This window comes from Oryctolagus cuniculus, chromosome 1, assembly GCF_964237555.1.
Source record: "Oryctolagus cuniculus chromosome 1, mOryCun1.1, whole genome shotgun sequence".
NCBI classification, from domain to species: domain Eukaryota; kingdom Metazoa; phylum Chordata; class Mammalia; order Lagomorpha; family Leporidae; genus Oryctolagus; species Oryctolagus cuniculus.
The window spans coordinates 142,354,578-142,379,943 of NC_091432.1; the positions used below are offsets into that span (position 1 = coordinate 142,354,578).

The following is a 25,366-nucleotide window of genomic DNA, read 5'->3' on the forward strand; positions in this document are numbered from 1 at the left end:
TGTCTTCAAGTCCTTCATGCATCATGTCAGGCTCGTGCTGTGGTTCTCAGAGAGTGGACTGCCTGAGACCACTGGAATTCAGCAGATTTCTGTTCACTGACATGCTTTCAGCACATTTCCCCCGTTCCCAATATCTGATGAAGCTTCACAGGCCTATGTGAATACAGCTCCTGGAACCCCTTTCTTATTAAGATAACTGACCTTATCAGAGGCATGAGTAAGGCTTCAATTCTGAATGTTCGATGTATTATTTTATTTTCTAGCTGTTTAGGTGAAATTGAAGCATGAATATTTTGTGTAAGTTTAGACTACTATTCTTTTTTTTTTTTTTAAGATGTATTTATTTATTTGAAAGAGCTACACAGAGAGAGGAGAGGCAGAGAGAGGCGCGGGGGGGGGGGGTCTTCCATCCAATGGTTCACTCCCCAGTTGCCGCAATGGCCAGAGCTGCGCTGATCTGAAGTCAGGAGCCAGGAGCTTCTTCCACGTCTCCCACGCAGGTGCAGGATCCCAAGCACTTAGGCCATCCTCCACTGCTTTTCCAGGCCAAAGCAGAGAACTAGATCAGAAGAGGGGCAGCCGGGACTAGAACCGGCGCCCACATAGGATGCCAGCACTTCAACCCACTGCACCACAGCGCCAGCGCCGACTACTATTCTTGCCATGGATTTGTTTCCTTGGCCTTGGTCTATAAACACATTAGTATGTACTACTCATTTTTTCTTTCTGAGTAATTGTACATTGTGCTTCCTCACTATACCCTATGTGTAAATATTCATCATTCTGTTTTGTGTTATAGATTAACAACCCTCAAAGTGTAGTCTGAGGATGCTAGGGGTTTTAGGAGATCTGCAAGGCCCTCCCTTATCCTACTATTTATCTTTATGATCTTGGGCTTTCTTCCTAAATTGAACCAAGCTATATTAAAACAAATTGAATGCAGCTACAGATGTAAGAATATAGCTATCTTCTATTAAGCCAGAATTAAAGAAACTTGCCAAAAAAAAAAAAAAAAAAAAGTGAAACAGGGAGAACTCTTGACATAGTGGTCAAGATGCTGGTTGGGATGCCCACATCCCATATTGGAGGGCTTGGGTTTGAGTCTCAGCTCCACTTCAATTCCAGCTTCCTTCTAATGTATACCTTGGTAGGCAGCAGTTGATGGCTCAAGCACTTGGGTCTCCACCACCCATGTGGAAAATTTGGATTGAGTTACTGCTCCTGGCTTCAGCCTGGCCTAGCCCCAGCTGATGTGGGCTTTGCAGAGTGAACCAGCAGATGGGAAGGTCTCTTTCTGTTTGTTCTCTCTCTTTGCTCTTTAAATAAATAAAATAGTACTAACAAAAAATGTAAAACTACCACTTAAAGATTTTGTTTTAGAAAATATTTTTCATAAATAATATTTGTTAATATGTAAAGAATTGAGTGTTTTTCTAATGAACTAGTAGGTAAATATTATAAAATTTATCTGAAATTTAATTAGCAATATAGTAAATAATTAAAGAGAAAAACAATATAAATAAGAGCTCTATGGGGTCCTGAGACCAACAAATTTAAGATCTTTACACCTATTGCTATCATTCCCAAACTTTGCTTATCTTCTCTGAGAGCTTTATCCAAGACAGCCTATAAAATATAGAGTGAAATTCATTCACAGTCATGAGGTTTTAAAATTTTTTAATTTATTTGAAAGGCAGAAAGAGAGAGAAAAAGAGATTTACCATCTGCTGGTTCAGTCCCCAAATGCCCACCATAGCTGGAGCAGGCCCAAGCCAGAAGCCAGGATCCTGAAACTCAATCCAGATCCCCTGTGTGGGTGGCAGGGACCCAAGTGCTTGAGCTATCACCTGCTATGTCCCAGAGTGTGCCTCTGTAGGAAGCTGGCATCTGTGGAATGGATTCCAACCCAGCCTGGCCCAGGCCCTCCAATTTGGGATTTGGGTGTCTCAAATACCAGCTTACGTGCTGCAACAGATAAATGCCTGCTCATACTCTGGAGGTTTTCATGAGCTGTTTGTCTCTTTTATACTTCTGCACATTTTCCTGTGGTATCTGTCAATGACAGCTGCCAGTGTCCTCTCGTAAATTTACTGAGACACCACAGGTTTCAGAGTTGGAACCTCTTGCATATTTAAGTACCGTTTCTTTGTCATTAGACATAATCTGCACCCATCTGTGGTTTAATCTGTGGCTTTTTTCTTTTTTTTTTTTTTAAAGATATATTTATTTATTTATTTGAGAGGTAGAGTTACAGAGAGAGGGAAGAGAGAGGGAGAAAGGTCTTCCATCCACTGGTTTACTCCCCAAATAGCCACAACAGCTGGAGCTGAGCAGATCCAAAGCCAAGAGCCAAGAACTTCTTCCAGGTCTCTCATGCAGGTACAAGGACCCAAGCACTTGGGCCATCTTCCACTGCTTTCCCAGGCCATAGCAGAGAGCTGGATTGGAAGAGGAGAAGCTGGAACTTGAACTGGCACCCACATGGGATACCTGTGCTGCAGGCAGCAGCTTTACCTTCTACACCACAATGCCGACCCCCTAATCTGTGGCTTTAATAAACACTGTGGATTAGCATCTTTCATCTGTGATTCCATGCCAATTATGGAATTCCGAGCAGTTTTAGCAAGGACAGAACAAGTCATTCTTACAGGCACTTGAGATGTTTCTGACCACATTCACACCTTCTTTGCCTAATATTAATTTTTGTTTTGCAGTTGGTTTCTATTTTGAGGATAAAAAAGAAAAAAGATGCAACTGGCAAAGCAATCATTATTTTTGTCTTTATTCTTACTTAAATCTTGATTTTCGTTTCCCTTGCTTTATAATTAATCCTTTAGAATGTAATTACTTCTGACTTGTAAGGGACTGTGTGCTCTGTGAAACAGACTTCTGTCATTGGAAAAGGAGTCATGTGAAGATCTTATCTTATCCTTTACTTCTCTTTAGAATTATATCCTGAAACTGAGAGCAACTGACTGCTTAGCTTCTGAGCAGCTCTGGCATCTGAGGGCATCTGTGGGCAGTTTATGGCAGAGTTGGTTCACTGAGCTGCACAGGGAGTTGTCTCACTTGTGACCCATGCTGGGAGAGGTGACTCCTTCTGGAAACAGGTCTCTTTCCATTTTCTCCGTGCTCTTTGTGCCAGACCTAACCACTTTGCCTGGGCAGTCTCTCCGGTTCTCCATACAATCAGCTGCACCCCAGAGTCCTCCCTTTAGTCTCTAGTCCCATGGTTGAGGAAGAAGTTTCTTCCTTCTATGAGCTTAATACAGCAATTTAATATATTTGACTCCTTAGGTGATTTGCATGATAATGAGCACCTGATGTTGTTTGTTGAGTTCAGCCAAATACTTAATTGATTTTTTTAGTTCTCTTCCCAGATTACAGTAGTCAGGAGCTGGCTGCCTTAAGTGTTACATGGGTACTGCTGCAAATGCTACTTCACTTAAGCCAAATGTAAGTGAAGATCTTATGATAGAAAGTAGAGCAACAGCACTAATATGAGGTTTGGAGTGTAATAAAGGACTAGGCTTCTGGAAATCTTTTTAAGCTTGGAAACCATTAAACCTGCTAGTACCTATCACTTAAAAATGGATCCACAGCTAAGTTGGTGGCCTTCTGTGTCTTGGCCAGTATTGTAGTTTGTTTCTTACATAGAAAGGACCAAATCTAAATCACTAGGTGCTAAACCAACAGATTTCAGTGTGGGTTGGTTAAGAACTGTTGTAGTTTTCGTTTTGTGGTGGCAGAAGTTGTGTGCCCTTCCCCTCTCACTCACATTTAGCTAATGCAGCAGCTGGCTTTCCTTCATCCTTTTTTTTTTCTCCTTTTTTCCACTGAAATAAGAAATAGCAATTTTGTTAGTGAATTGCTTTGAAGAAAATGCAGAAGGAAGGAGAGACCCGGATTTGACTTGTGATTGCTTTTCATGCGTGTGGATAAGTATGGGCTTCAGTAGTTGCCAGGCTGTCAGTTCTTTGGCTTGCCTTTTTCTTAAGATTTCCAAAGGTTTTGTTAGTGACTTTAAAATGGAACTTTAGGCCTTGGAACTGTTCCATTAAAAAAAGTTGTGTGGTCTTTGCCACAGTAGCAGGCAGCATGGTTTATTTTTCCTGTACTAGTTTCACAGAGGTTAACTGAGCTGGAAATGATGAGAGACTAGCATTGTAGGGGTGGGTTGTGTTACGTGTGGGCTTTTTCCAACTTCATCTGTGTTTAAAAAATGTTTTATCAGAATGAGCATTTACTTAAAATGTTGCTTCAAAAGGAAGCAAATCAAATCATTCCAGAATGTCTTCTACTACACTATGAAGCAGTTTCACAACTGTTCTTTTTTGCTGGTTATATTTTTTCCTATTGCACAGTAGCAGACCACATTGGTGAGAGGCAACGCCTTGTGTGATTTGCTTTCTTGTTGGGAGATGTGCTGCACTTTACAGTTCTGCACAGTGTTGATTCACTCTGGAGAGTACATTTTGATCATGTGAGCTGAAAAGAACATTTGATGTGTTTGTGATTGAGACAGGTTTATTCTTGGCTAAAGTAAATGTCTTGAAATTAAAATAAGTGGCTTTTATTCCTTTTATTCCCCAAATGCTCTCAAAGAGCTAAGGTGGGGCAAAGCTGAAGCCAGGAGCCCAGAACTCAATCCAGGTCTCCCATGTAGGTGGCAGGGACTCAGGTACTTGAACCATCATCTGCTGCCTTCCAGGGTGAGCCTTAGCAGGAAGTTAGATTGGAAGTGGAGTAGCCAGGGCTTGAACCAGGCACTCCCAATATGGAATGTGGGCATCCCACGTGGTGCCACAGTACCTACCTTGAAATATACTTTAAAAGTAAAATGGATGTGAGCATGACTATTGATGGCTCTACCACATGGAGCAGGTAGTATAGCTGACTGGTATAAATCATCCTAAAAAGACAAATGTTTATTTACAAATAAAGAGGGTTAAATGGGCTGTGAAAACTTTTTGTCTGATGAATGTCCTTGCTGTTGTGTAGATGATTCCTCATATGTAAAACTTTGAGGGGGGAATGAAGTGTGGAAGGGTTTTATCCACACAACAGAGCCATTGCACCAAGGTGAATGGACACCTTTTAAAAACACTGGATGATTTCACTGTTCTAGACACTCATCCTTGGGATGGAAATCAGGGGCCTCGTGAAGGTGGCCTTGTCCTGTGTTCTTGCACACCTGCATTCAAGCAGTGGAATACCTGTGTGTGCTGTGCGGTACCAACGGTGGTGCTAAGATGGCCTGTTCACAGGCAGCCAGCAGTCAGGACTTACTCAGCCTGAAGTGACCAGGCCCAGGGAGACCAGTGCTGAGGGAGGTCGAGGTCATAGCAAGTGGATATGAGGTGGGCTCGGGTGCAGCCGACACCCAAAGATGACTTACGGATTCAGGAGGCAAGCAAGAGAGGGGAAGGGGACACAGGAATCCAGCAGTATGCAATGGGAAGGGGCTTGGTGAATGTGGGGCCAGAGGAGGCAGGGAGGGCAGTGGGTGCAGAGTGGGCTGCAGAGGGCAGCCCTGCAGAGCTTTGTAGCTGAGCAACAGCAAAAGGATATGGAAGAGATTCTATGGGTCGGGCCTGAGTGCACTGTGTGTTACAGGTTATTTTAAGGACATGGTTCATAGCAAGATTCTCAGTCCTTTCAGAGCCAATTCTAGTTTTTCAGAATAGGTATTTTATAATACCCCTTGGCTATTCTGAAGTAAAATTCAAAGATATTCTTTGAATTGCCTTTACTATGATATAAGGAAAGGGTAAAGAAAGATTGTTGTAGGGGCTGGTGTTGTGGCACAGTGGGTTAAGCTGTGGCCTGCAGCACTGGCTTTTGAGTCCTGGCTGCTCTATTTCTGATCCAGTTCTCTGTTACTGTGCCTGGGAAAGTATTGGAGGATGGCCCAGTCCCTGGGTCCCTGCCACACATGTGGAGACCCAGAAGAAGTTCCTGGCCCCTGGCTTTGGCCTGGCCCAGGTCTGGCTGTTTTGGCCATTTGGGGAGTGAACTAGTGGATGGAAGATCTCTATCTCTCCCCCTTTTTCTATGTATCTCTGCCTTTCCAATAAATTCTTTAAAAAAGAGATAATTTTAATGAAATGATATGCATGTCCACTGTCAGTGCTTTTGTCTTACAATGGTAGAAGACATAGTGAGTAGTCATCCGTATGAATCTACACATACGCTGTCTGTGTATGAGACATTCACACTTTCAGACTAGTGTGGGAAGGTGGTACGGTGGAGAGGCAAATGCCAAAGGTGGCCTTGCCTTCTAGGAGGTCATTTTCCAAAACAGTGGACAACTCTTGATGAAGTTCTAGCTAAATTGCAGCTAAATCTGCTCAGATATTATTGTTATATTTTTGAAGAAGTTAGAGGATATTGAAACATGCTGAGTAATTTGTGTATTTCTGTATAAAAAGAGATTCAGCATAAAGGTTCAATGAGACATCTGAAAATTGTGTGTAACAGTTTATCATTGTAATTATATTTCTAGTTTTCCTTTTCTAGTAGAATTACTTTTTTCTTAAAGTGGGCTTTACCATAGTCCCATCACAAACCGTTGTTCTATTCTACATCTGCTTTCTGCCTAAGTCCCAAGCTAATGCCAGCTGGGTGTGCTCAGATTTGGGTTTCATCTGCAAGGCTGTGGGATCATGAAGTGTGTCCCACTGTGAGTGCTGGTCAGTGCTTTTAGGACACCTCCTAAAACAACAAGCATTGTCCTGGAATGAAACTAGGTGTGTGGGTCTCAGGACTTGGGTAACATTCTTGACTGTAAGCAGTGCCCCTTCTTCTGCAACTTGACCACTGTTGCCCACATGGCTACAGTTTTGTGGTTCTGTGAGAACTTCTCTGTGCTGTTCCATCCACCAACAAGATCTCTGGATGGCTCCATCTGTGCAGAGTGGGCCCTGGTTTGAGACATTGCTCCTTGGCCTCCTGCCTACTGACTCCCTTGGATGGATGGATTCAGGGCTCAGCGTCTTAGCAGTAGCAGCTGTGGACAGTTCTCCAGGCCCCTGACCCTCTGGCGTTCTTCCCAAGTATCCCAGCTCCTTACTGGCAGGGCACGATTACTGCAGAGGGTGAGTGCTGTGTGCAGAAATAAGCATCATCACAGGGTATGCTGCGAGCAGAGAAAGCTGTCGGTGCGTGTGAACTGTGATTCCTGTGCAATTCCTTCCTCTTCATGTTGGTACTTTTTCACTTGGAGAACTTGGGGGCCTGGTGTTATTCACAAATGGGCTTCAGAGGGCCAGCACACCCCATGAAATTCCATGAGAATGTTGTAAATATGTGTAGGTTTCCTGGAAGAGGGTTCGCAGCTTTCATCAGATACTCAGAAGAAGTCACAAGGCAATTTGTTTCTAACCATCGCAAACTCAAAAGTCAGATGTACCCTCCTCCTGGACAAAAGTGTGGAAAATGTGCTTGAAGGCCTGATAACATAGTACAGCCTTGCCAGCGCAGTGTCTAGGGAAGGCCAGAGGCTGAGGAAGGTGAGCCTGTATTTCGGGCAGGAGTGTCCTCCAGTTCCAAAGGAGATGCCTACGCAGCAAGGTGCTTTTGTCAAGAGTTGCAGGGCTAGATCATGGAAAGGAAGGAAAGAAGCAGTACCCACTTGAGAGTGACGTAAGTGTTTACATGTAAACTCCCAGGTAATCTATCAAAGACTGAAACAAAGTAACAACATGGAACTGGTAAGTCCCGTCAGCAGAGCTGTAGGATACACGATAAACACATGGAAATCAACTGCTTTCCATATATTGACAATCAACATTTGGAAGCCAGAATTCCAAATACAATGTCATTCACAGTCACTCCAAAGACAATGTGGGTGTATGGGTGTATACTGTATACCGAATATTGCAAAATGCTAGTACACCTAAAAAGACTGAAATAGACATACAGCATTTGTACATGGAAAGACCTGAATAGTAAAGATGTCAGTTCTGAAGTTGACTGTAATTTTAAAGCATTTTCCATCAAAATTCTGCAAGTTTTTTTGTATACATGGGCATTCTGTAGTCTCTATATGGAAAGACACAGACCCTAGAATAACTGTAACAAGCTTGACAAAGAAGAATAAAGCTGGCAGAATCACTCTGTTGATTATTATAATAGCTCCAGTGACGACTGTGTGATACTGGCAGAGGCATAGACACATAAGTGAATAGAACAAGATAAAGAACCTAGAATAGGCACACACAAACCTATTCAGCTGGTTTTTGACAAAGGTACAAAAGTAGTTCAGTGAAGAAATTCAACAAATGTTGCTAGAGCAGTTGGGCCTTGAGCTAAACCTCATAAATTCTGGAAAAATTAACTCAAAATAGATTAGGGACTTCAGTGTGAAAGGTACAACTATAAATATTTTAGAAAAAACATAGAAACCCTTCACAGTCTAGAGGTAGGCATAGAGTTGTAGACCCCAAGCATACTCAGTAAAAGGGAAAATGGATTGTTGATACTTCATCAAATCTCAGAACTGTGTTTCTCTGAAAGCCCATGTGGAAGTAAGAACAGACAACCTGGGGGAAAGTACTGCAAACTGCATATCTAACAAAGGACTGTTATCTAAACTCTGTAGTTTCCAGAATCAATGGTTTAAAAAAAATCTGAGAAAGTGAAAAGATATTTCACCAAAAAATTGAAAGAAGCACATAAAAAACAAAAGGAGGAAGGAGGCCAAAAAATACATGAAAAGATTTTCAACTTCATGAGTCATCAAGAAAGTACAAAAAGTAAGGGCCGGCACCGCGGCTCACTAGGCTAATCCTCCACCTGCGGCGCCGGCACCCCGGGTTCTAGTCCCAGTTGGGGCGCTGGATTCTGTCCCGGTTGCCCCTCTTCCAGTCCAGCTCTCTGCTGTGGCCAGGGAGTGCAGTGGAGGATGGCCCAAGTGCTTGGGCCCTGCACCCCATGGGAGACCAGGAGAAGCACCTGGCTCCTGCCTTCGGATCAGCGCGGTGTGCCGGCCACAGCACGCCAGCCACAGTGGCCATTGGGGGGTGAACCAATGGAAAAGGAAGACCTTTCTCTCTGTCTCTCTCTCTCTCTCACTGTCCATTCTGCCTGTCAAAAAAAAAAAAAAAGTACAAAAAATAAAACCCACAATGATGTGTCACTGCATACCTATCAGAACGGCTAAAGGGAAACTAGCAAGAACACCACATGCTGGCAGAGGTGTAGTGGAACTGTGTGACTCATCCGTGTTTGGAACGAGTATGGCTGTGGATGTAGTTTTGTATTCTTGCTACCTCTCTCACATCCTCCCTAGTACTCCACTTAGTACTCCAACTAGGCTGACTGTTGAACTCTCGCAGAAGTAATAGAAGCCATAAGCCAGTCTAGTGATATCTTCAAATGCAGAGGGAGGGAAGGATGCTTTAAGAATGAGATATTTTAGGGCTGGCGCTGTGGTGTAGTAAGTAAAGCCACCACCTGCAGTGCCGGCATCCCATATGGGCTCTAGTTCAAGTCCCGGCTTCTCCACTTCCCATCCAGCTCTCTGCCGTGGCTTGGGAAAGCAGTAGAGGATGGCCCGAGTTCTTGGGCCCCTGCACCTGTGTGGAAGACCCAGAAGAAGCTCCTGGCTCCTGGCTTCGGATCAACCCAGCTCTAGCCATTGCAGCCATTTGAGGAGTGAACCAATGGATGGAAGACCTCTCTCTTCTCTGCCTCTGCCTCTGCCTCTCTGTAACTCTGCCTTTCAAATAAATAAAATAAACCTTTTTTTTTTTTAAAAAAAAGAATGAGATAGTTTAAGTAAAGGAAAAGTGGAAAAATTAATCAGCAACATAAACCCACCAGAAGGAACACCGTAGTTGTACATCAAGCAGGAGGACAATGACCAGAACAATCTTCTACCCTCCAAAATGTAAGAAATCTAATAGTTTTCAAGCTGTGCATGGGCCAATGAGTTACAGAATCACCAGTGGAATTTTTAAAGAAATAGTAGCACATCCTTCCTCAGCAGGTTTTCTGTGTGGCTTGGGATCCCCTAATCATGACCAGTACCCAGCTTTGGTTGAGTAGCACTGGAATAATGAGTAGAATAATGCAATGAAATAGCAAGGTGGACTGCAGAGTGAGGAGGTGGTGGTAGGGTAAACACTGAGTGCACTGTCTTCTCTTACAGCGGCCTGCACCTTGTTCCTGTGTTTTCTTCTTTGTCACAGTATTCACTCAGTCTGCAGGCTGAAACCCCCTGCCGGTTGTTCGCTCTTTGCTGCAGTCAGTTCTCCCTTTGCAGACTGTCCATTCTGCCCTTGTGGTAGAGCTGCCTTTTGCCCCTTCTTCATTCCCATCACTGTCATTGCAGTTCTTGACTGTGCTTGCTGCTTATCAGTACCTCAGCCTCCAGTATCTTCCTCCCCTTCCATTCTACCTTGCATAGTGCTGCTAATCCCAATTTTTGTAAAGCATAACTCATGCCACTGCCCTGTTTAGAAACATTCTTGTTTCTCCCCACTGTATGCACAGTAAAGCTAAAACTTCATACTTTTGCAAACAAAAAGGAGACAAAATTACTTTACTATGAAATATTCCTTGATTTCATCCCATTGCACTTGAAACAGCATCCTCATGGTTGGCACCGTGGCTCACTTGGTTAATCCTGTGCCTGCGGCGCCGGCATCCCATATGAGCACTGGGTTCTAGTCCTGGTTGCTCCTCTTCCAGTCCAGCTCTCTGCTGTGGCCTGGGAGGGCAGTGGAGGATGACCCAAATGCTTGGGACCCTGCACCCACATGAGAGACCAGGATAAGTACCTGGCTCCTGGCTGCGGATCAGCACAGCACCGTCCATAGCAGTCATTTGGGGAGTGAATCAACGGAAGGAAGACCTTTCTCTGTCTGTCTCTCTCTCTCTCACTGTCTATAACTCTACCTGTCAAATAAATAAAAAAATCAAGAAAAAAAATAAACAGCATCCACAGTCCCCATTGCCACAGCGTGCATGATTAGAAGCCTGATTCATCTCATGGCACTCATTCCTCTGTTCACCATGGCCCAGCTACAGTAACCTTCCTGGCATTTCTTTCTTGCCTTTGGCCTGAACTTACCAATTACTTGATTTTGGGTGCTGTTCTTTCCACAAGATCTGCTTTGTTGGTTGCTTTTCTTGTCTTTTTTTTTTTTTTTTAAAGAATCTTTTATTTGAAATGAAGAGTTAGTTAGAAGGAAAAAGAGAGAGGGAGAGAACTCTTCCATCTGCTGGGTCACTCCCTAGATGGTTGCAGTAGCCAGGGCTGGGCCAGGCCAAAGCCAGGAGCCAGGAGCATCTTCCAGTTCCATTTTCCACCATCTTCCTTGGTTTCCATTCATCCAGAGATTTCATGTATGAATAGGAACAAGCAAAACTTCACTAAGCAATTATAAATTACTGTATTATTAAAAATCATTGGGAAAATAGGACTCTTAAAGTAGTCTACTATAAAACTTTGCTGTTATGTATCTATATTCAAAATCAGTAAAGGGATATTGACTGAGTACCTACCACACACCTGGCTTTGGGTCTCCTACCTGGGTGCAGGGGCCCAAGCACTCGGGTCATCCTCTGCTGCTTTCCCAGGTGCATTAGCAGGGAGCTGGATCAGAAGTGGAGCAAGCGGGACTCAAACTCATGTGGGATACTGGCATTGCTGTCAGTGGCTTTACCTGCTGCATAACAATGGCTTCTCTTGTCATGTGTCAATCCCATGCCCAGTCTTCAGAGTAGCTTTCCCTTATTTATCTAAAATAAACTTGTTCTCCATTTCTCAGTTTCTCTAATCACAGCATCCTGTTTATTTCTTTTGTAAGATTTTCCATCTTCATATGGTTTGTCTTTTCCTTGTCCCCCTCACTAGGGGACACTACCCATGAGGGCAGCAATTTTAATTCTCTTGACTATGACATCTCTGAAGCCAGGTGCGTGGTAGGTGCTCAGTCTATATCCCCTAATTGATTTTGAATGTAGATACATAACAGCAAAGTTTTATAGTAGACTACTTTAAGATAAAAGAGTCTTATTTTCCCAATGATTTGTAATAATACAGAAATTTATAATTGCTTAGTGAAGTTCTGCTTGTTCCTGTTCACACGTACAATCTCTGGATGAATGAAAAACAAGGAAGATGGTGGAAAATGAAACTGGGTAGGAAAAGACTGATATCTGGGGATAAACAAGTTAAAATAGAATTCTGTAATTACTGCAAGATTGAAGAATCTTTACCGTATGAGTGTATCTCTGCAGTGTCCACATCTTTTGCTGCTGTAATCATGAGTAATTTTTTTTAAGCCATCAATCAAATTAAAAGTGCTTTTTGTCTAAGGGGCATTTCAAAGGGAGCTATATGAATAACATTTGCATGGGGGTCTTTAGTTTGTTCACACATAATTGCATTTAACAATTCCCTGAGAAAACTGTTATATCTTCACTTTGAAAATGCAAAAAACGAGGCTTTAAATGTTAAGAAATATTTAGAAAGCTAGTTAAGCTGTGAAACTAGGACGTAAGTCCTTGAACTTGCAGTTCATTTTCTGTTTCTCTACTAGGTTTTCCCATCACTAGGGCATCATGTGTCAACCGAAAGTATCTTGTGGTAGGAAGTGGGGTTGTGAACAGACTTGCTTGACCCTTGGATCTGGAAAAAGTAAAGGTGGTTGATGCCAGTCACTAGTCTGAGCCACGTGGTCTTTACCTAGTGACTTCCTTGGTTGTCTTCCCTGTTGTCAGACCCACAGAAGGCAGTTTTCCAGCTTGGTGTATCTGAACCACTCTGCTAAGATTTTATTTCATTTTTAAAATTTATTTATTTGATACAGAGACAGAGAATGCTCACACATGTACTCTTACTCAGTGTACATTCCTAAAATGCCCACAATAACTAGCTGGGCTGGGTAGAAGCTGGGAGCCAAGAACTCCATCTGGGTCTCCTACATGGGTGGCATGGATCCATGTACTTGAGCCATCACCACTTGCATGTTAGCTGAAGTTGGAGTCAAGAACTGGAGCCAGATATCAAACCCACACACCCTGGTGTGGGATGCAGGCACCTTAACTGATATCTTAGCTTCTAGGCTAGACATTCACCCCTTCTTTTAGATTTCATAACCAAGAGCTTATCTCACTGTTCTCTGGAGTGCCACTCTGAGCAGGAAACCAGGATGCCTGCATCATATATCAGAGCCTAGTTTGAGTCCCAGCTCTGCTTTCAATCCAACTTTCTGCTAATATGCACCCAGAGAATTAGCAGATGATGGCTCAAGTATTTGTGTCCCTGCCGGCCACACAGGAGACCTAAATGGAGTTCCTGGCTCCTGGCTTCAGCCTGGCCCACCCCGGGCTATTGCATTTGGGAAATGAACTAGAAAATGAAAAAAACAAACAAACAAACAAACAAAAAAAACCTCTCTTTGCCTTTCAAATACATTTAAAAAAATATTCTTGCTTTCAAAATTCACATTCTTTGCTTCACCCCTGAAAGGGGTACATCCTAACACTCCTTCCTCTTGCTGTTTTGTAGAAAAGGGAGCTAGTAAGAGGAGGCAAGACTAAAAAGAGAAAAATGGCACTGAGGCTGTGGCAGCATCTGAGCAAGAGAGAATATTGATAGGATCAGAGTGAGAACTGGTGACATGAAGAGCAGACTGGCTCAGTGTGCATTCTAGCTATAATTGATGGGATCTGCTGATAGTTAGATATGGAGGATGAGGGGAAGGATATGAAGGCTAAATTGAAGGCAACATTTAAAATTTTGGCTAGGTCAGAGCAACCATGTCTATGGTAGAATCATTTACTTGTCTGGAAACGATGAAAAGGGAGTTTGAGCAGCACTCTGGCCTCAGAATCAGCCCTTAAGGCATTTGGATCTGGCCAAACAACCCATGAGAGTTTCTCAGGCATGGAAAGCCAAGACACTGTGGTAAAAAAATGACCTAAATGAAAGGTCTCTTTGAGTGAGATCCCAGTAGAAAGAACAGGCCATCAAAGAAGGAGGTACCTTTCTCTGAAGGGAGGAGAGAACTTCCACTTTGATTATGGCCTTGTCTAATTAAGGTTGGAGTTTGTGAACTCAAGAGGCTTCTGTAGCCTTGGCAGTTCATGACAAGAGCCTTGGGTGATTACTGACGTAATAAATAAGAGTGTCAATTGTTAAATCGACCATGGGAGTCACTGTACACTTGCTCCCCATGTAGGATCTCTGTCCTTAATGTGTTGTACTATGCAAATTAACAGTAAAACTAGTATTCAAACAGTACTTTATACTTTGTGTGTCTGTGTGGGTGCAAACTGTTGAAATCTTTACTTAGCATATACTAAGTTGATCTTCTGTATATAAAGGTAATTTAAAATGAATCTTAATGAAGAATGGAATGGGAGAGGGAGCGGGAGATAGGATGGTTTGCGGATGGTAGGGTAGTTATGGGGGAAAAAACTGCTATAATCAAATGTACTTTTGAAATTTATATTTATTAAATAAAAGTTTTAAAAAAAGAAAAGGGAGTTTGGGGAGGACTGGGGCAAGTCTTAGACTTGTTAAATTTGAGATATCTATTATATATTTGAAGATATTAGGCAAACTAGTTGCATATGTAAGTCTAGAGGGAGGAGAGAGGGTGGGGCTGGGACTAGAATTTTGAAGGATGTTGTGGTCACCTTACAGAAGTGGGGTGGAGGCTGGTGCAGTGCAGAGCCTTGAGGGAAGGAGCACCCAGGCTTTCTTACCAGTACTCCTATGGCCCCACCCAAATGTAGGGCAGAAGGGGAAGGAGAGCCATGGACATGAAAGCTATGAGTCAAACATCAAAATAGGACTCTGACACTTTGTTAAAGCTCTCGACACTTAGTGGTATTTGGAATCCTGGAGCTAGCTAGCTAAAATTTCCTGTGGATCACTGAATGCTGAGGTGTTTGATGCCTAAAACCAGGCTGAGGAAAAGTTCCAGCAGGTAAGACCAGATGAGAAGAGAAGTATGTGGTGTAGTGTACTAGCAGCTGGGTCAGAGGCAGCAGAAGCCAGTTCCACCCTGTGGCTGTGTACGTGGTATTGTGTGTGTCCTGGAGGCCAAGGGTGTCCAGAGGAGCAGGCAGCACTGAGCCTATGGAGGGAGCAGGCAGATGGCTTGAGCAGGAACTCATCCAACAATTTGCACTGTGTGGTTCTTCCTGTGGATTGGGAGGAATAGAAGCCAGATCAGAGAAGTCTGAAGAATGAATGTGAGGAGGAAAGTAGAAGAGGCCAGTTTGGATAACTTTCCCAAGACATTGTACTAAATGCTAAGAAAAGATACAGGCAGTAATTCGAAGGAAGGAGATATAGAAAAAAGGAGAACTTTACTCATTTGAGGCTAATGAGTATGTTTGTAAATCAATAGGTGGAACCCAGCAATGATCCTCAAGAGAACTGAATTGCTACTGCCAGGGTCCTGATGTGTAATTTTATACAATATTTTAATAGTTTTGTGCATGGAGTTTTTTCACTTGTAGCATCAAGTCATTGCTCAAAGTGTTCAGGTTGTGGAGCATTTCAGATTTCAGATTTCAGAGTAGAGAAGCTTAACTGACCTATGAGACGGCATACTCCACAGGAGTCTCCGGGAAAGGGCAGTGGTGTGAGGAGAGAGGAAGAGATAAGAACGAAATGCGCAGAAAGTGGCTGAACAAGTTGACCAAGGAAGCATAAAAGCGTGGTGAGGACTGTGGTCATACAGTCAAAGCCAACACTGCTGGCTTGGTTGTCCCATCCTGTCCAGCTGCATTCTACTGTGTGGGTGCCGGGAGAGAGAGTAGGGGTAGATTCTTTAGGGCTGGGGTTTGTATCACAGTGCTTAAGAAAAGGGGGTAAGCAGGGTGTTGAGAGTGTTTGCAAAGGGATGATTGTTTATACTTGACAGAGACCACATGACTGGCTTGAGTGAAGGTATTTCTAAATGTATATCTATGTCTTCCTGTAGGCAGTCTCTTAAATATGTTTTAACACCATGGTTTGAATCATTCATACTGCTATTTTGTTCAGGCTTATTTTTTAAAATCCTTTTGATTTTGGTTTTTGGAAAGCCAACTCTGTCTCCCCCCCACCCCCACCCCCACCCCCCCGGAACTAATGAGTGGGCAAGCAAGAGGTTCTGTAAGCAAAAGTAAAAACTGCAGACCTTGTTATGATTGGACGTGTGTTTGGAAATTCTGTGAATTGTGTTATGTCAGCATCCTGCTCATGGAATAGGCTGTGTAAACAATGGGTGTTGGGAGGCTCCCTGAATGAGCGCCTTCCTTCTCACTTACAGACTTAACCACTGCAATTCTCCAGATTTCTGAGTGTTTATTTCATAGTAAAAAGGGGCTCTAAAAATACCAGGCCAGTTAGGTTTTTATTGTAGATCATTTCATTTAAACTGCAATGGAACATTTAAATTAGAAAAAATAAATAAATAAAAAAACCCAAAGACAGGATTGTGAAGGAAAAGCTACAGAAATCTGTCTGCAATCATTTGTTTTGGCCATGGATGTAAAACTGCAAAAAGGAATGGGAATAACTTTGTTCCATCTTTTAAGTTAGAGTAACTGGTATATTTAACTCATGTTCAGAGGAATTGATTAGCACAACAGAGAGCACAAATACTATGCTGTCTTAAGACAATTACATTTACTAAATTTTAAGTTAAATTCTCTTTTGAGCTTGACTTAGAATATCATCCATAATTTTTTGTTGGTAATTTTTTTTTAAATTATGGGTTCATCATACTGTAATTTTGAATATCCAAAATGAGAGAAGGAAAAAGGCTAGGATGTATTAGGATGTGGGAAAAGAGACGAGGGCCTAAAGACAGTCCAAAGATGGATTATTTTGAGAGAGAGGGGAAGTGTAGGAATGGACATAAAAATGTAAGAGAATATGAAATTGCAAGAAAAAAAAGTAAGTAGGAAACAGACATGCTATAGAGAAAATACACCCAAGAATTTGTTTCAGATTGGCAGATAACATCCATTTTTGGATAATAAGAGATAATACAAAGAAAAATTATGGATAGGAACATTAAATACAAAGGAAGAAGTGTCATACCTTTCACTGATCAGGAATGGCTCCCTTCTGGGACTCCCTTACCCTTTATAGGGGCAAGCAGTGAAAGTTCTGGGCCTGTGGTATCTTTTGACTTCTTTCTTCTCCCCCAGAAGCAGTGATGGTGCTGTGGCGTGGAGTTTTGAATATAAAGTCGTAAAAGGAGACAGCAGAGGAGAGCTAAAGGGATTTTTATGGCCAATACTACATGTAAGGCCAGCGCCATGGCTCACTAGGCTAATTCTCCGCCTGCGGCGCCAGTACTCTGGGTTCTAGTCCTGGTTGGGGTGCCGGTTCTGTCCCGGTTGCTCCTCTTCCAGTCTAGCTCTCTGCTGTGGCCCGGGAGGGCAGTGGAGGATGGCCCAAGTCCTTGGGCCCTGCACCCACATAGGAGGCCAGGAGAAGCACCTGGCTCCTGGCTTTGGATTGGCGCAGCACGCTGGCTGTAGCAGCCACTTGGCGGGGGTGAACCAATGGAAGGAAGACCTTTCTCTTGTCTGTCTCTCTCACTGTCTAACTCTGCCTGTCAGCAAGAACAACAACAACAAAAATGCTGCATGTAAACTACCTGTCTACACTCATCTTGAAGCAGTGGCAGTGGTGACACAACACCTGCCTTTCTAGGAACCTGGGGAAGGAGGGCCCTCGGGAGAGAAAGTAGAGATCATATCTCTAACTGGGAAAATGGGAAAAGTTCAGTTTGAGTGTAGGTGGCCCTGAATGGCTAACTTGTAGGCAACCAAAATTATGACAAAGGATGCACTAAAGACCTTTCTCTGTCTTTCTAATGTGTGCAGCTTCTAGACATTTGGCCTGTCTTGGAAACTGGATCAGTCTTGTCATGTGGAAATTCATGATTGTCTAGCACCTACTGTGGACCAGCTCTCTAACTGGGTGGTTCACATACATGGTTTTGTTCAGTCCTCCTAACCTTGAGAGATACTGTTTTCCCTACTTCAGAGGTAAAGAAACTGAAGGTTAGTGATTTCCTCCACCGAGTGGCAGATCTTCTAGAAGAACTGAGATGGGTCCTGGGATGTTTCCACTCTGAAAATAATCTAACTCGGTGCCTAATCTCACTTATCTACATTCTGCTGTAGTAGATTTTGGGCAGAGGAAGGAATGGCTTTCAGCCAAGGTGGGAGGGTTGCAGGGTGGCCTGGGCATCCTCTGTGCTGTCTTGTCTCAGTTCTAGCCCCCATGCGTGGGAGAGAAATATACAGAGCATTTATATACAGTATGCCAGGACTGGAGTGGGCCCAGGTGGTCTGCGTGATGACAGCGCCCTGGTGATTGAGAGTGAGGCTCTGCATCCCGCCCCTGAGAAGCGCTCCCTGAGGCCAACCAGTTTCCACACGCTGCCTTCATGCAGTTATTACTTGTTTGTGGCAGGCCTAGTGATGGTACCTGTCTTGTTGTTGGGTAAGTGTATGCAGCAGCAGGCTTTTGCAATGATGCAAAGGGTAGTATGTGGACTGTGGACTGGCTCTCGTATTATATTCCATCCTCACCGAGACTGAGACTTAAGTGACAGCAGCTGTGAGCTGCACCGCTCCTGGCTTCTTTCCGTGCATGTGCCTCACGTGACTTTGTGACAGTCCTCTGCAGTTTTATTATCTACATTTTATATAGCTAAAAATGGGAATGCTAACACTTTCAAAAGTTATCCCGAGGTCATTAGCTGGGACTCAAAATCTGTTTAACGTTAATTCTCTGTTTAAAGCTCTATGACTTCTCTTTTTCCTTATTTTATTAATTACACAAACCATACATTAATATAACCCCATTAAAACAAAACCAACCCAGACACAGCAGCCTACTCCCAGGAGGAATCTCTGAGATAAATGGACAGTAGGGCTTCCTGGTCTTTACCTTTGTATACGGAAATGCATTCCTTTGCTTTATGTTAGTCTTCACATGAGTGGAACTAAGCTGGGTGCATATTCTGCAGCTTTACTTTCTTCATATGCTGCTGACCGCTGCAGTTATCTCCATGAGTATTTCCGTACAAATCTCCCTTTTCTATAGCCAATATTCATCTTTATGCCAGAGATGAATGACATTGAAAAAATGTAATCCAACTAATTTTTAAAAATGGATGTCTTCAAACCAGAGCTTTCCTTTTTCTTTTTCTTTCTTTCTTTTTTTTTTTTAAGATTTATTTATTTGAAAGACAGAATTAGAGAGAAAGAGAGAGATCTTCCATTCTCTGGTTCATTCCCCAAATGGCTGCAATGGTGGGGGTTTTGCCAGGGCAAAGCCAGGAGCCAGCAGCTTCATCTGGGTCTCCCACATGGGTGCAGGGGCCTATGCCCTTGGGCCATCTTCCACTGTTTCTCCAAGCGCATTAATAGGGAGTTGGATAAAAAGTGGAACAGCTCGGTCTTGAACTGGTGCCCATATGGGATGCCAGCATTGCAGTGGTAGCTTAACCAGCTCTGCCACAATGCCAGACCCAACCCAGAGCTTCTTAACTGAGGTGATTTTGCTCTGAGGAGTAGTTAGTAATGTCTACAGATAGCTTACAGTGGTACTGGCATCTAGGGATAGAGGCACAGGACAGCCTCCCACCTTCCCCACCCCCGAAAAAAAAAAAAAAAGATTGATCTGCTCCAGATTGAGGAAACCAGATAGGTTTGAATCTACTCATGTTAGTAGTAGTTCAGCAGCCCTACCATGGGGCTTAATCAACATGTAGTTTTGGTTTTAGATTTTTTTTAGGTTTATTTATTTGAAAGGCAGGGTTAGAGAGAGAGAGAGAGAGAGAGAGAGGTGTCTTCCATCTGCTGGTTCATTCCCCAAATGCTCACAATGGCTGGCCGAAGCCAGGAGCCAGGAACTTCATCTGGATCTCACACATGGTGGCATGGGCTCAAGCATTAGGGCCGTCTTCTACTGCTTCCCCAGACACATTGGCAGGGAGCTGATCAGATGTGGAACATCCAGGACTTCAACTGGGGCTCATAGTGGATGCCTGTGTCACAGGTGTCACCTTAATCCCCGCTGTGCCACAACACTAGCCTCAACTTGAACTTCTGAATGCTAACCTTTACTGAAGAGTCCTGAGGAATAAGTTTATTTTTTAAAAACAGTGGGATTTCAGGTTTTCTAAAGAAACAATATTCTGATTTTTTACCTGATTTGAAATCATTTTTGGAATGCAAGTACTTCTGTGCATTCAGAATGTGATGTGTGAAACAGGGAAATTAATCAATGATGACTATTACTGATTCTTGATTCCTAACCGTCAACACCTGTCTTATATGGATAGTTTTTCTTCAGTAGGGGATTGTTCAGTGAATTAAACTTTGGCCACTTAAGCTCAAGTAGATATGAATTCTGTAAAAATGGAAATTGTTTAACAGCTTGAATACTGGATTGAAATAAAAGGAACTTTTATTTCAACTTTTCAGATCTTTTAGATAGACTGTATTAGGACAAGTAAGCAAGACCTGTAACATGTTGGAAGCAGATTGTTGGGTTCTAGGTTAGGAATTGAACATTGTTTTCTGTGACGTTATTTAGGTTGATTTATCCATACTGCTATTTTTTTGTTTGATGAAAATAATGTATTAGGCTCAAAGCTTAGACTGTCTTCATTCCTCAGAAAATTCAACTATTCATTGCTTCTTTGGTAAAGGATATATTATCATAAATATTTACAATGAAAAAAATTTTTTCCTGAAAATGACTTTAGATGTATCTTATTTTCAGAAAGAATGCATTAAAAGTAAACTCATACCTTTAATTTAGGACTGACTTCTTGTTTTGGATTGTAAACTGTTCTTTAAGGAGTGCTCCTTATATGTTGAAATAGCATTTAATTCTTAATTTGCAACTAACAAAGAAATATGATAGAAATTAAAATATTTTTAACTTGCAAAATTCTAGATAATTTTTCAAGCAGTTTGAGTCTTCTTTTATAGTTTTATCAGCAGCAATGAATATACATTAAATCTCTGTATTTTTGTGTACACTTTATTGCCCCTTAATATTTAAGATATTAAGGATTTTAGGCTTTTAAAAATGTTCTTAAGATTTTGTTTGAAACAGTAAGAGAGAGAGGGAGAGACAGAGAAAAAGATCTTCCATCTGCTGGTTTGTACCCCAAATGGCAGGACCAGGCCAAAGCCAGGAGCCTGGAATTCCATCTGGACTTACCATGTGGGTGGCAGGGCCTCAGACACTTGGACCATCTTCTACTGCCTTCCCTGGTTCATTACCAGAAAGCTGGATCAGAAGTGCAGCATCAGGGACTCGAACTGGTGACCATATGGGATGCTGATGTCACAGGCAGAGGCTTAACCCACTGCACCACAATGCCAGCAGCAAGGATTCCAGGTTTTAAAAGACATGTCTGTGAAATTATGCCACAAGAACATAACTCCTTCCTGAGAAAGCTTAATACAGAGGTGCTTCAGACTAACAGGATTATCATGGGAGTGTAAAATATCTCATATGCTACATTCCATTTGGTAACTCTGAACAGCCTCTTTGTTTAGTTTGCCGGTTTTTGATCTTTATATAGATGGAGTTGTGCTGCCTGTTTATTTCTCTAATTTTTTTCTTGCCTTTAGCAAGTTGTTCTTGGCCTTTGACTTTTTAATGTAAACTTTAGAAAAACTCCTGAAATTCTACCTCAAACCCTGTTTAGATTTGTCATTGGTACTGCATTGAGTCCATATGCCATAGAATTGAAATCCCTGTGACGTTGAATTTTTCTTGCTCAGAGCACATATCTCTCTCCAATTATGCAGGCTACATTAATTAATTACTATTTGTGGAATTGCTGGCCCATTTTACTGGATACAGGGCAACAATCCCCCCCCCCCACACTACTTTTTAAAAATGTGTTTATTTATTTGAAAGACAGTGTTACAGAGAGGCAGAGGCAGAGGCAGATGTAGATAGAGAATTTTCCATCTACCGGTTCACTCCCCAAATGTCTGCAATGACCAGGGTCAGGCCAGGCTGAATTCAGGAGCCAGGAGTTTCATCCGGGTCTCCCACATGGGTACAAGGGCCCAAGCACTTGGACCATTTTCTGCTGCTTTCCCAGGTGCATTAACAGGGAGCTGGATTGGAAGTAGAGCAGTCGGTGCTGGAACCAGTTCTGCAGTGTGGGATACTGGCACTGGAAGTGGTGGGTTAAACTGCCACACCACAATGCCAGCCCCAACATATTTTGTCTTTCCAGTGACCTAAATTTAGGTGACATTTGTGTGTTGATCTAATTTCTATGTTGTCTTTGTTGGCAGGGAAGAAATGATAATTTAAGATGTGTTATTAGGAAAAGGAGCTAATTTTCACTATCCAATTTAGCAAAATATAAATCACTTGCAGGTGATTTAATTAATTTAGGAATTTTAATGCTAGTTAAGCAAACAAACAATTCCAATATAATAACAAGTTTTTTATTAGATGTTTACATAAAATGCCAGAGGAACATAAAAAAGGAAGTGACTAACTCAGCCTTTGGGCACAGGTATTTAATACGGTGAAAGAGCCTGCCAAGGACTGCCCCTAGGATGGAGTCAGCCAGGTATTGTGCAAAGCTTGAATCAAGGGGAGCTTAAACACATTGTGTTAATCTTGAGGTGTAGATTTGGGGGAGGGGAAGCATAATAATTGAATAAATTGGATCAGACTCATAAAACCTTTGTTTTACTGATCAGATCTGTAGGGAAAAGTGTTTTCAAATTGTGTTGTCTCCACTGTAACGTGTATTTACGTTCGGGGGGCTGATTTGGAATTTCCCGAGCCCCTTCCCACCGCTCCTGCTGCCGCCCTCCTGTGCCCCTCGGTTTTCTGGACTGTGGCCTGCCCACACATTCCCACTGGCTGCAGAGATCGAAGCAGCCCATTATCCAGGGAAATCACATCCACGTCGGTGCAAGTTTTTGGCCAGTATTCCCAAGCTGACTGAATCTCTTTTAAGTACAAATATGTAGCACTGTCATGTTTTTCAGTATGCTGTGGGTATTTATGACCTGAAACTTAGGAAAGCAAATTGTGAAAAAGAAAATTCATTGTGTTCTACTGCAGTGAGGTCACAAAAGAATCCTGTAGAGATGACATTGTTCAGTAGCTATAAAGGAGCAGTGCCTTCTGTTGAGTTTGATTATTGTGTGAAATGCCGAAGGCTAGTTCGCAGTTGTTCAAGGCATATAAAAATTAGTAAGACAGTCTCTTCCTGGGAGAGCTGTTAGCTAGGGCGTGAGGAGGGAGAGTGTTTGTAACAGCACAGCAGGGTGGACCTTGAAGGCCCCAGGAGAGAAGCACAAGGAGGAGACTTCGATTTCAGGACAAAATCTTCCTCTTTTGGGAGCTAGAAAAAGAGTATTATGTGAAGATGGATTTTGAAAGATAGATTTAATTTTGTTGTGTTTCTCAGGCGAAAGAAACGAGGTGGAAAGGGGTTTGGTGAATTTGGCAGCCAGCAGGCACTCTGACCAAATCACAGTGGTCCAAGAGAAAGACTGAGGAAATAAGTTTGACCCAGGCGGGTTGAAGCCATGTGGGAGCAGGCTGTGATTGGGACCCCCGTGAAGGCCTGAAGCCACAAGGGCGACAGGAGCATTTCCACAGTGCCCGTTCTTCTGCTTCTTTTCTGCTCTGACCCACCCTCTTTCCTCTCTTTCCCAGCCAACATCAACCATGCATTGTGTAGTCTTTCTCTCTTCCCCCCACCCAGCGTCAGCTCCATCACTCTGGGAGCACTCTGAACCCGCCAGTTGAACTGGCTCCGTTCCTACGAGGATTGCCTCACTCCTTACTGAACGCACTTAGTTTCCGTGAGGATTGTTCCTACCTCCATTGCTGTTAGCAGATCACAAAGGCTTCTCATCCCACTTGCCGCAGTGACCCTTTGGAGCTAAGATCAGATCATACTTTAGGAAAAAAAAAAAAGATTTATTTATTTATTTGGAAAGCAAAATTATACACAAAGAAAGGGGAGACACACACACACAGAGACATAGTCCATCTTCTGGTTCATTCCCAAAATGGCCACAACAGCCAGGCCAAAGCCAGGAACCTAGAACTCCATCCTGGTCTCCCACATGGGTTCAGGGTACCAAGACTTGGGCCCTCTTCTGCTTTCCTAGGTACATGAGCAGGGAGCTGGATCATGGTGGAGCCAGTGCCCAAGTGGGATGCTGGTGTCACAGATGACAGCTTAACCTGCTGTACCACAAGGCCGGCCCCATGAAATCAGATCATACTTGATATTGTTTGTAGAATGAATGAATGAATGATGGGTCCTTGTGTACAAAGTTTTTGCATGTGCAGTAGACGGCAAAGAGATGGAAATTCTAAAAGATTTTAATGGTCATATGAAGAAATTGTTTGGAGAAGTGTAAAATATATGCTCTTTGTTTGAGAATATTGACCTTAGTTTGGCTCTCCTAGCCTCTTGCCTGAGTGAAAACCAAAGCTCTTCTTCCTACTCCAACTGAATGCCAAACCATGACCTGTTTTCTCCATGTTTCCTCACATGCCTGTGAATGTTACAAGAAGGCGCAGACACAATGAGATGAGCAGAAACCAAAGGATCACTCCTTGTGAACAGTCACCTGTAAGCATTTTTGGTGGCTTTTCAAGCACAAGCAGAGTTCTTGCATTCATAAAACTCATTTGTGAATCACAATTGAGCCCCAGAGTATTTTACTTTTGACCCTGTTCTGTGCACTTTCCACCCTTGAAGGGTTTTAGTCAGGGCAATGCATGTTTTCCTTATGTCAAAACCTGTTTGTTTATATCCACATGCATTTTATATGTGCATGGTATTTAGATACCCGGTTCTTCAGTAGTAAAATGAAAAGGTTGGAGTACAGGACCTCCAAGACCACTCTGCCGGCACTTTTTTCTTCTAAATATAGATGTGTCTTGATGACCTTTGCTATCCTTTTTTTTTTTTTTTTTTTTAAAAAGATTTGTTTGTTTGAAAGAGTTAGAGAGAGAGAGAGAGATTTCGTTTGCTGATTCACTCCCCAAAAGGCTGCAATGGCCAGGGCTAGGCCAGGGCAAAGCCCTGAGCCTGGAACTCCATCTGGGTCTCCCACGTAGGTGGCGGGGGTGCTGCTTTCCCAAGCACGCTAGCAGGGAGCTGGATCAGATGTGGGATGCCGGTGTTGCAGGTCATGACTTAACCTCCTGCTCCACAGTGCCAGCCCCTCTGCCAGAATTTTTTAAAGTTATTTGTTACTGTGTGAGTGTGTAGTAATTTGTTTTAGTCTAAGGGCCAATGCCTGGTCTTTAATGGTTTTGTGTTTAGGCTATTTGGGCAGTAAAAAATTTATTCTTAGCAAT

At 42.8% G+C, this 25,366-nt stretch overlaps 1 protein-coding gene and 1 long non-coding RNA gene across 10 annotated transcripts in view; one reads left to right on the forward strand and one right to left on the reverse strand.

The window, feature by feature from the left end:
* FANCC (FA complementation group C) overlaps positions 1-25,366 on the forward strand; it is a 249,943-nt gene that overhangs the window by 140,099 nt on the left and 84,478 nt on the right. The window lies entirely within an intron of this gene.
* LOC127482834 (uncharacterized) overlaps positions 1-25,366 on the reverse strand; it is an 82,655-nt gene that overhangs the window by 8,870 nt on the left and 48,419 nt on the right. The gene's annotated exons all lie outside the window — the stretch shown is intronic.